Here is a 12,055-nt window from a genome sequence, read left to right on the forward strand (position 1 = left end):
ACTAACACAGCTAACGGTGGCTGTCTTAGTGAATGTAACGCAGAGAGTCGAAAATAACTGCTAACATCGGTAAGTAGGAAGGGAACAACACAGCCAGTTATGACCTAAACTGGTTAATAACGTCCTTCCAATGATTGTGCAGTTTGTATTTTGAAAATTACCTATTTTCAATTTAGAAAAATGTGTGCATTTGTGTCATTCCTTCACATAAAGTCCTGGTCACCAAAGAAAAGTTTGTGGGGAATAATCGCCATTTTCTCGGCTTTTGAGGCATAAGCAATTAGAAAATAACACTTACTACCCAGGAACAAAAATCGTGTTACATAGTATATAATCTTCTATTATTAATTATTGTCCTGAATAATAGGTGTACTTAAAAATGTCATCTCATCTATAAGAGAGTGGCTTAGGGTGTTGTGCGGTTTTAGCTCGCACGAAAATAGCTTAAATGTATCTGCAAACAAAAAATGAATCGTCAACCTTGAATGCTACACCAAATTTTATTGTTGTGAATGTTATCACGACACGAAAAAGATCGATAACATTGTAAACACTATCACCATAGACAACCATCTTCGCCAAAGTTAACCAACCGTACGCATGTTTAGCTTCGAAAGTATAATTGCCGAGTGGTTAATTTATAATAAATTTAATGTTTATTTTGCGTGACCGCCAACCGCATTGGAATGCTCGGGATGGAGGAGGGCAGCAAGCGTAGATTTATATCACCCCCACGCGCGGTTGATCACCTTTCATGGGTTCCATTGCGGTTCCACAACACAATCAGCTCGCTTCAAATGAACCCAAGCTGCCTTAAGGTTGCCGTTAGCATTTTATCTTAAAAACAATTGGATGATGTGTAGGAAAAGTGCACCGCTTTCATCTTCTTGGGCTATCGTAAAGAAGGGCGAGCTGTGGAATTGTTTTTGGTACTCAAAATATTTATCTTGTGGCACTTTGTAGACAGCCCATCATCAGAACATTTTAAGTAACACATTAAGTAGAAATAATGACACCAGTCGGCCAAAATGTCGATATCTTTTCGTTCTTGGTGACAGCATGACAACCATGGTGGCGAGATGTTAACTACCTTTCCTGGTAGGCAGGAGGCCGTGGGTTCAATCCTGACCATGACGCCTGCTGTATATTTGCAGTTTGCATGTTCTCCCCGTGGTTGCGTGGATTTTTCTGCGGGTCCCCCGGTTTTTCCCCTCCACATTTAGAATCGACATGCGTTCAGAGTATTTGTCTGCTATAAATGTCCACATGGTAAGCCACCTTGTTGAGCTATAATTATTGACCAGGTCACTTCTCGTAAAATGGAAATTGTTAGTTAAAACCATTGTTATTTGTACTTAACCTTTTTATTTTTCATGGACGTTCACCGTGTCGACATCCTAAAAACTTTGACAAACAACATTTGCAAATTGCAGTTGGAACCCTGTTATATGGACAGCGTGGCTTACAAACACACACGTGTATATCGTTTTGTTTAAACGCGACGATTCAGGTCGAGTAACGAATGAAGGTGTGAAGAAACGTTTCCGATTCTGTGCTATGCGCGGCAAGCGCGGATACATTTTAAGGTGAGAATGCAGCGTGATTGGGTTAACATTGAAGGTTAATCAGGAGACAAATATTAAATCAGATGGATTATAAGAATACATGGAGGGTTGCGTTGTAGGTCGTCCGTCTTGCTCCGATGTTCTCTGTTCTTTAAATGAGTCCAGGTATCGGGCCGGAGCCTGAGCCGCTGCCGCTGAATATATCGGGGCTCACGGTGAAAGCCTTCAACACAAACAGTGAGAGGTGAACATTAACAGACAATCCATTTGTGATGCATTGCATAGGGACTTTAACATTAAAAACTTAATCTTCAAATGAAACAGGTTAACACCTGTGCAGGGACATGCACCACGTTGGTGAAACCCAGCAGTACCCATCCGGTAAACATGGAACGTTGGGATAACGGTTCCAACCACATGTCAACAACGTTTGTTCAACGTTACATGTTTACTGGACAGCAGCTTCTGCAAACGGGCGCTGCGGTGGCGAGCTGTTAACTACCTCGCCTGGTATATATGAGGTTGTGGGTTTGATCCCGACCCAGACGTCCTCATATTTGGAGTTTGCGTTGCCTCTCTCTCCCCCTGTGGTCTCTCGGATTTTTCTCTGGGTCCTCCGGTTTTTCCCTCGACATTTAGAAACCCTCAACATTTAGGATCGACATGCATTTCGAGTATTTGGCTGCTATAATTTTCCACACGATAAGTCACTTGATTGAGCTATCATTTGCGGCCAGGTAGCTTTTGAAAAAGAGCTATATAGATAGCTCAGTGGTCCTTACCTGGTAAAATAAAAAAATTAACCCGTAGAAACAAAGTTTTTCACTATAAATCCTTTATATGCGTGGCATCGGTTTTATTTTATTATTAATTTCTGTTTTTCTTGAGTAAGAGTTTCATTTTTATCACATTGGTATTTTAAATTAAATATGCATTTTTTTTTCCTAAAAAGTGTAAAATTTAGGAAAACATTTTTCACGAACATTAATTGTCACGCACAACGAGTCTGTGTGGAAAATGTCAGCTCGATTGGATCACGGGAAGTGGGTTAAAAAACGACCGAAAGATTTGCACGCTCGTAAGCAAGCAAGCAAGCACGCAAGTGAACTTAATAGAAATGATTTAATAAGTATAACCCGTAAAAACAAAGTGTTTCACTATAAATCCTTTATATGCGTGGCGGCTAGAGTCCTCTCGTCCTCTGGCTTGAGATGGCTGCTACCTATGGGTCAGATGATTGCATTGCACCATTAAGCAATTGGTAATTAAATATAATATTTTTGTCCTAAAAAGTGTAAAATTTGGGACAAAAATTTTTCACGAACATTAATTGTCACGCACAACGAGTCTGTGTGGAAAATGTCAGCTCGATTGGATCACGGGAAGTGGGTTAAAAAACGACCGAAAGATTTGCACGGTCCTAAGCAAGCAAGCAAGTGAACTTAATATAAAGGATTTAAAAAGACATGGTTTAGTTTAGTTTATTTGCCACCAGCCAATCACCGCCCCCTGCTATGGACTCATCATGCCTGCCCTGGCAACGCTATGACATCAGGACCAATCCGGTGAGTGATGGTCAGAGAGGCCGCACGATGGCAAAGCCACTCTGCACAGGCGGTTTGTATTTGCACCCCGAACTCGCCAGTGAACGTGAAACCGCTCGGCCAATGCTGGTCCAACGGTTCCCACCTATGTGCCTACTTTGGTCCAACATTGCATGTTTATTGGGTCGTTGTTCCTGCTCCATAATTGTTTTTGTTTTAGTCAGATCGCGTAATCACAATGCCGACATTGTGTGTTGCATAACCCTCCCCCACCTGACACAGCCGAATAAAATAGAGTTGTCACGTGAAAAATCACGCCAACTTTTCATTAGCACACCAGTACGTTGAAAGAGACATCCACAACATTGATCAATTCGGTGCTGTGGACTGCTGTTCAGCGGAAATATATTTTTGTCCATTGTCAGCGGAGCAGTCCCGAGCAGCTTCAACAAATGGAAACACATTCTTGCACATGATGCGATGCCGATGCATGAAACGTGAGCTCAAATCTTCTCCTGTCGGACAGAAAATGGCAAAATGTTTCTGTTCTGGTTGGGTTTCTCTCATTGGGTTTTGCCACCGGTTACAGATTTGATTATCGTAATAACAAACTTTTACAAGGGTATATGGAGTTTAGATATCCTGCGGGAAAGTGAATGTCAGGGGCAATTGGTCACGACATGTTCCATTGGTAATTTGAATAATGTTAATAAATAATTATATTAAGCACAATATTAATAATATGATTAATATGACGTCACCCTGCTGCTCTATTTAAGACCGGGAGCAGGTGTTCTGGCAAATTGCCCGATGATGCTGGATGTAATTACCAGCGAAACGTCGTACTCAAAAATTTTAAATGTTGTGGATTCACTCTTCAACACACCTGTGGGCTAAAGTAGTGAACTATTTGTCTTTTGTCAACGTGACACTTTTTTTGCTGATTGCCCGTGTCGGGTGGTGGAGGGTTGCGACACATTTATAAATAACGCGATCTAACCCAAAAACCTTTATTATGAATAATATTGGCCGCGAAAGCCTACGTGTTAAACTGATTAATAATAGTATTGAATAATATTAATAACATTCAATAATATTATTAATATTATTCATGAATTTAGTGAAGCATGGTTTAGAGTTCTACATACGAAACCAGTTGGCTCTGGTGTCTTGGCAGGTACTGACTCATAATTCTTAGGCTCATGTTCTATGCATAAAGTCGCCCGTATAAAACAAATTCCGTGCTAATTGACCTATAGACTATGGGAATGATGCACAAGTCTGCAAATGAGATGGACAATACTAATAGTAAGATGGTAACACAGGTTAGACACTGTTATTCTTTAATAGAAACGTGACGCTGAATTATGCCTATTCATTTAATATTTGTGCGAGTGAATGATTATATGATATGCCTATGAACTCATGTGGGGGTTGTGCACTGATACAGTGGTTAATGGCAATGCACTATGCACCTGGTGGCGTGAGTTGATTCCCAGCCATGGCTAAGACCATAGGCAAGTGATTTTTGAATCAATCATGTCGGTTAACGTGGTTCATACATCTCAGCGATGCATTTATCCACAAGAGCTACTTGTTTGTTGGGTTGTATCCTTAACCTCCTGCACATGGTCATGTGACGTGTGACTGCAGGTCGCAAAAAAAATGCTTGTGTTCTTTTCTGCTGCGCAAAGAGTGTCCTCCCTGTATGGCCACAGGCCACAAACCGCCTCCACGCCTGCTAAACGTGTCATGCATCGTCACTTGTCTTACGTCCGGCAGGGCCGAGGGGTTCGTGTATGCAAGTCCGAGTCCTCCGGTCGGTGCCGCTGTCTGCAGACAATACAAAAGCAATCCCACCATCACTGAAAGTCCGTTTCTCTTGAAAACCAGTGACACCAATTTTTGTTTCCGCCGTTTTTCGCTTTTGTAAATCATTATATGTATTGCTTCGCCGAGTCTCGTGACTCGTTTTCAGGGGAGGGTCTTGCCAAGTTTTCCGCAGGAGGGAACAGATTGTTTCAATGGGAATTCCAATTCAGTGCTTTTCGGCGACGTTTTTCAAGTTGAGCTAATTTTGACCATGACGCCGGCACACAATGGCCTATACTCTTGCGAACTGTGAACCAGACGGCGAGAAGTATTCAACGATTAATATATCTGCAGTACCAATCATCCCGCAGTATACGGCCGCATTATTAATCATCCGCAGTTTGTGGTGATAGAGAAAAGTCACAGTTAAGTAACGATACCAAATTGTTGTTATTATGTATACAATATTTTAGGGTGTGTTAGATATGTACCTTGATATCAATACAACCAATACAATAAATGATGCTAGGTATGTCAAGTGCATGAGACACCAAAACATCAAACAGAATTCACTATGTAAGATATCAACACATCCAACAGTATTAGATCTGTTCAGAAGTTATCGAGTGGCAGAGTTTCACTGTGTGTGGTCTCACCAGTCAATATGTAGGCATATTCAAATACAGGGTGTTTAAAAAAGATTGACCCGATTTGAAATCGCTATATCTTTGCAACCACGAACCGCCCATGAATGAAACTCTTACCACTTGAAGGGGCGGGGCATAGAGAGGGCGGGCATAGAATTTCAAATGATTACCGCTCGATGCCTCTCCCAGCGCACAAACAGCCCCGAGCCTCAGTCATTCGCAAGACACACTGCCTCAACGTTGGATAGGTCGCACAGGACCCCAAGACTTGGCGCTAGACTCTTGGCCCCCAAGATTCCCAGACATCATCACACCCTGCGACTTTTTATTGTGGGGATACGTCAAAGACCGTGTTTTTGTGCCACCATTAGCGACTAATCTGGATGACCTCAAAAACAGAATCACGGCAGTGGTGACTTCAGTAGAAGAAGACACTTTGAGAGGCGTTTGGGACGAATTCAACTATCGTCTCGATGTTGTCCGTACAGCAGGTGGAGGGCACATAGAGCATTTATAAAATGGTTAGTAAAACACGTAGGCTTTCGCGACCAATATTATTCATAATCAACGTTTTTGGGTTTAGATCGCGTTATTTATAAATGTGTTGTAACCCTCCACCACCCGACACGGCCAATCAGTAAAAAGTGTCACGTTGACAAAAGACAAATAGTTCACTGCTTTAGCCCACTGGTGTGTTGAAGCGTGAAACCACAACATTTAAAAATTTTGAGTACGACGTTTCGCTGGTAATTGCATCCAGAATTGCACGATGATGCTGGATGCAATTACCAGTGAAACGTTGTACTCAAAAATTTTAAATGTTGTGGTTTCACGCTTCAACACACCGGTGGGCTAAAGCAGTGAACTATTTGTCTTTTGTCAACGGGACAATTTTTACTGATTGGCCGTGTCGGGTGGTGGAGGGTTACGGCACATTTATAAATAACGCGATCTAAACCCAAAAACGTTGATTATGAATGGTTAGTAAAACTTGATAACTCATAAACCCGTTGTAACTTTTCGTGTAATTGTAACATGTTGCCATCGTGAAATATACTGCTTTGAAATTGGGTCCATATTTTAAAACACTCTGTATATTCGTATGCTCACTGTATGTTACTTGAAAATGCCTTCATGTACATCCTGTGTGTGATTAAATAATGGGAACAGTGTAATTGGTGCCTCCGATTAGCACGATTGGCTGCGCTTGATGCGAAAGAAGTTCATATATCATCCAGAATCTATCAACTGCTGGATGAAAGCCTGCCTATAGCCTCCGCCGTTTCTCAATATCCTGAGACGTAACGATCCACCGAGCACCTGCACGAAAGCTAATTTCATGACTCAATCTCCGCGGAAGACCTCCTTAATGTGGGATGTTCCTTTGGCAGCCATTCTTCCAATGTGTCTCGACCACTCTCCGTCATCCCATCTCGCCACGGCGTTTCCTGCCCAAAGCCTCCTTTACTTTTATTAACAGTCAATGTGACCTCTCTAACTTGCGTGCGCTCTCCAAGCCACTGTACTCCTCGCTCGCGGTCTCGATGTCATTCCAAGCGCTGCCGCTCTTGGTGCTCTCGTTGCACGCGCGCATCTTTTGTTCCGTTGTTTTGCGTTTCAGAGGCCGCGTGTCAAATCAGGCCATCCTGAATGGAAGGTCGATTAAACACGTTCCTCTTTCGCAACATTGCTACGATGATTGTTTTTATGATTAAGTTGATAAAAAGCACCCAAACTGCTCTCGTTCACCTCTTTATTCCATCCTTTAGCTTCTAGTTTAGCAAATTTTTCTAAGATGAATAATACATTCACCGTTCACCTGTGTGTTTCTTTGATTCTACAGTCCAGAGGTTTTAGAAAATGCTTTCTAATTTTCGCATGAATAGCGTTGGTGAGAGCGTATCTCCTTATCTGACTATTTTATTCCTGTTACAATGCGTTGTGCAATCTCGGTGCGCCTGTTCTCTCATCAGTATTATGGTTGACGTGATATCATATTTCACGGTGGTTTATGAGATATGATATCCAATTTCATTGTGCAATGAGCCTGGCAGCATGAGTTCAAAGTCACAGCCATCGCCCGGAATTGTAAAGCGATATCTGAACCGGTCCCTTGGCGACCACTGCTTCATCAACCCGCAATGACCAGCGCGGGGAAGTATGGTCAAACAACCGCCACAACCGACACGGCATGAGGAGTGTTTTCATCCATCAGTTTTAGCATAGGGCCGTCATTTAACGTTACTGTGGACTTCCTGTCACACTCTAAATGTTTAAATAGATCAAATTATTTGGTAAGTGTACATTTTAAATGCGTAATTTAAAAAAAGAAAAATTTGTCCTTTGCTGCAAAGCTTCCTTCCATACTGTTCCCCAGATGTTTATATTGTTTCCTGGTATAGGCACACAAAAGCGATCTGTGCGGACCAAATGCTGTATTTCGACATCGAACGCTCCCATGTCCACATTCACAAACACACGCACGGAATTTTTTCACTTCTCACGGTCCATCTCGCACACGCGTGTGTAAAACGTGTAAACGTGTCCGTGTTCGATGTCATGTGTGCACGATCGGACAGCGAATGCGTTGGTCGATGGCAGTCATACACCTGGGCATGCCCGATCATCCTGAGCGCCAGCGCGAATCCCAACAACGGTAATCCCATCGCAATGTGCTGCTAAAATTACACCTTCACGGGTACAAAGCCTGGGTTTCAATCCAGACAGGTGCCCATGATTAACCAAGGTTCTGAAGTTCAGGAGTTGAAGGTCTCAGCCCAGTTACCTGTGCGTTAAAAAACCCAACAGATACAATTTTGTTCCTCTACACTTCATTTGGATAATATTCAGGCCTGATAATTAAAAAAGTATCAATTTGACTGTCATCCGAGAAACGTTATTACGTGGTAGAGCAGGTTGAAATTTGCTGCCCTTTTAGTTTGGGAAAGAGGTCGCCTGAAGTAGTTTTGTGATGTATTCTTCCCAGGACCATTCTGGAAAACGGCGGATTGCCTTGCTCTTTAAGGGTTCTGAAAGTATTATTTATATAAAACTATATCCTGCAGCAGCAGGAAAAATAACTCATTATGTATATTGTACTTTTTTTGCACCGTACTTGGCCAAACGTGCTAATCAGAGGTGCTGGGAAGGACAACCAACTAAACGCAATGCTGCTTGAGCCCAAGGCAGACGGTCATCTCTTGGGCGATCGAACCATCTCAACGACACATCAGTAAAACCTACCACTTGTTCTGAATGATTAAACAAACACCCCCCTCTGGGTGATTCTGCCCGCTACAAAGAAAGACGCAAGCACGAGGGCCGTCTCACCTGCATGCCCAGGGTGGTCGGTGCGCAGTGGCTGGCGTGGGATAACATCGCAAGGACGCAGAGGAAAACGGCAGCGCTCCGCGGGGACATCTTGACTGGTTGCCTGTGTTGGAAACAGGGATGAGCAAAGTGAGAATGGAGGAATAGGGCCGCTGTGCTTTTTGCTTTAAATGTCCAGAAATTATTCAAATGGCGTTGGTGACGTGTGTAATTTTTACACAATGCCGTACGGCCGTGCGAAGCGTCGTTCTCTGGTATCGGTGTGCAACGGACATTCAAGCGCTCACGCTCGCTAGGTGAATGTTTTGAATTGCCTCTTGCCATTTGAAGAATAACAAAGGTTTATTTCACGGCAGGGTGTGGTCACGAACTGTCAGTCATTCATCACGTCAATGGTGGTGATTGCATTTCAGGACGTTGCAATAATGGGCCACGGTTCTCTCGAAAATGAATTGTCTTGATGTTTTGTGAAAAACGCCGTGCGGTTCCATTGACATCGCCTGCAGTGTTGTAACGAAAACAGAGCAAACACTTCCGCAACAGAGCGGCACACCGCGCCAACACGATGCACTTAAAGCCTGACAAGAGAAACGCCACATTCGCGTACGTAACACGTTTGAGATGTTGTTTTTATTAAGTCTTACCATTAATACTGGTCGGAATTTCTCAAATATAGTTTTTGTTTTGTTAAATCGGCGTTGCTAAAAACGCCCGGCCTGAGAGACATACTGTACCTCATTTCCTTTTGTCGCCGTAGATATTTGTATCTCCTCAAAACTGTGGAATTTGCTGACTTCGCGTTGGGTTTTTCGTAAAAAATAATTTATTGGCAGCCACTTAAAATATTTGCCAGCTGGAGGCTATTGTTGTTGTTCCCTGTTGCCATCAGGACACTGAAGACTGTAATCATGGGCGTAACAATCTACAGTAGACTCTCGATTATCCGTGCTAATGATGGGGAGGATGACCGCAGATAATTCAAAATCGCGGATAATCCAAAATGTTTTTATTTCCGGGCATCTCTATGCCAAAAACCCACGACTATAGGTATACGTTATTTTTAAGTTAAGAAAATTGAGTTTGTTAATGAACAAAACTAATATTTGTAGTAAAGAATCGACCGATCGATAATGCACGTGCTCAGTGATAACACCTTCCTGTTCCCGCAGAGAAGAGTCTGCCGATGAAGTGGTTGGCAGAGCCACGCCAATCAAAATCAATCAAACTCCGCCCATTGTTTTACAGATATGCAACTACTGTACTGTAGAGGAGATCACGTGGATTTCGTATTAACCGGAGCAACATATTTGTACGGTTTAAGAACGAGACTAGCAATAAACATTTGCAAGAAAAACAATGTACTGTATTAACTGTTTTTAGAATATTAAGTTGGGCTTAAGACCCTGGGGCCGATCCAGGACACACTGGCAGGACGATGTCGCTCGGCTGGCTTGGGAACGCCTGGGAATTCCCCAGGAAGAGCTAGAGTCTGTGTGTAGTAGTGTATAGTCGTGTATGGTGTCGTGTATAGTAGTGTATGGTGTAGTCGTGCTCGAGTCTTTCGCCAGGGAAAGGGAAGTCTGGACCGCCCTACTCAACATGCAGCTGCCGCGACCCTCACCAGAGCAGGCGGACTGAGAAGGAAACGAACGAACAAATTTGGATTGAAGGAAAAATCCACGAGTTATTAATTTATGTCAAAATCTCATGTACACAGCTAATCTGCAAATCAGATAAACCGCACCCGGATAATCGAGAGTCGGCTGTATTTCAATGGGGGCCCTATGCCAGATGTCGACTGTGGGGCCTTCTCCTGTCTCCCGATTCACTTTGACTGAAATAGCGATGGATGTTTTTAACCCGTATACAATAATATTTTAGCTATAACTAAATATTATTTTAGCTTCACAGTATACTGGGTTTAGAGGAAGACAGTCTCACAGTGACAGTATTAATAAGAAACATATGTAAAGGTCTAGGATTTCCGCAACGGGGGGAGATGCGTTAATCGGGTTTGGTCCATGGTAGACTGCAGGTCATTTTTTGTTATGAATTAAAAACCATTTGAATAATTTTTTTAACATTTCCTTCTTGCGTGTCTGTTAATTCTGGGCCCCCTTTGTGGCCAACTGGGCACCTATGTGTCGCATGACGCTGCCAACACCACCCATGGTGGCGCCTCTGACTGCGATCGTTTTTTCACCTCACACGCATCCCTCGCTTCCTACCCCGACCCTGGTCCCCTACATTACTGTGGGATGAGGGCACCTCACCACGCCATGCGGGTCACGGAGGATTTTTGACCATGTTTCACCGCACTGCGTCAGTGCGGGTTGGTGAAGGCAGGGAGCGTAAGCGTGGGAACATTGAAGTACAGTACAACAATGTATTTTATAAGGCTCAACTCCCCGGCCTATCACGTAAGTGATGTGGTTACCTTGTACTTTTCACTACTATCGTATTTTTATGTTATTTGTTGTAACGTTCTTACCCGCCATGTGCAAAGAGCCTCATAGCTCATCGGATTTCGCCCTCCGGTATAAATGCATATTCTGATTCTGAGCTCTGACAGCTGTTGTGCATCGTCGTTGGCCATACAAGCACTATACAGGTTCAGCACCTGCTTAAGCTTCTTAGACCTCATGCGATGGAATGCAGGCTTTTTCAATGCCTTCATCTGTCTGCTGCAATGCCTCAAAGCTACTGTGATACTTCCTCAACAAACAACACCAATTGGCTCCAACTTTGCTACGAATTTCTGCCCCCATCTCCAAACTTTACTCTTATCGAAAAAATAACAACTGGTTACTTTCGTTTAACCTCTCACAAACATATCTCCCTTCACAATCATCACGATTCTGTTCCCAGGGCGTTATCTTTTTCTCGGAATCCTCTTTCTGTGGGGTTTCAAACGGTTGTGTTGTCCTTGGCCCTCTGCTCTTCTTTATCGCTGTAAGCGTTTTGGTAAAGATGGGGAAATCAGCTGCGAATTCTGGTAACAAATGTGGGACTCATTTGGAAGGAAAGCAGGGCTAATGCTGCATACCACTTTGATCAACACGCACGTGCGTTAGAACGCAAGTGATGGAGTGCAGTCATGGATTTGTGTGTACAATTTGCACGTGTCCACTACACATATCTTTCTACGGTTGAATCT

The 12,055-nt window shown here is 43.1% G+C and overlaps 1 long non-coding RNA gene across 1 annotated transcript; it reads right to left on the reverse strand.

Annotated features, from left to right (window-relative positions):
- Nucleotides 1–481: 481 nt before the first annotated feature.
- LOC144722929 (uncharacterized) lies at nt 482–9,074 on the reverse strand. The gene is made up of 3 exons (XR_013586114.1): nt 8,899–9,074; nt 4,883–4,942; nt 482–1,788 (listed from the first exon to the last, which is right to left on the reverse strand). It is a non-coding gene; the product is annotated as an uncharacterized LOC144722929 (long non-coding RNA).
- Between the last annotated feature and the right edge of the window lie 2,981 nt (nt 9,075–12,055).

The sequence above is a fragment of the Lampetra planeri genome, chromosome 16 (assembly GCF_965212315.1).
Source record: "Lampetra planeri chromosome 16, kcLamPlan1.2.h2, whole genome shotgun sequence".
In the NCBI taxonomy this organism is placed as follows: Eukaryota; Metazoa; Chordata; class Hyperoartia; order Petromyzontiformes; family Petromyzontidae; genus Lampetra; species Lampetra planeri.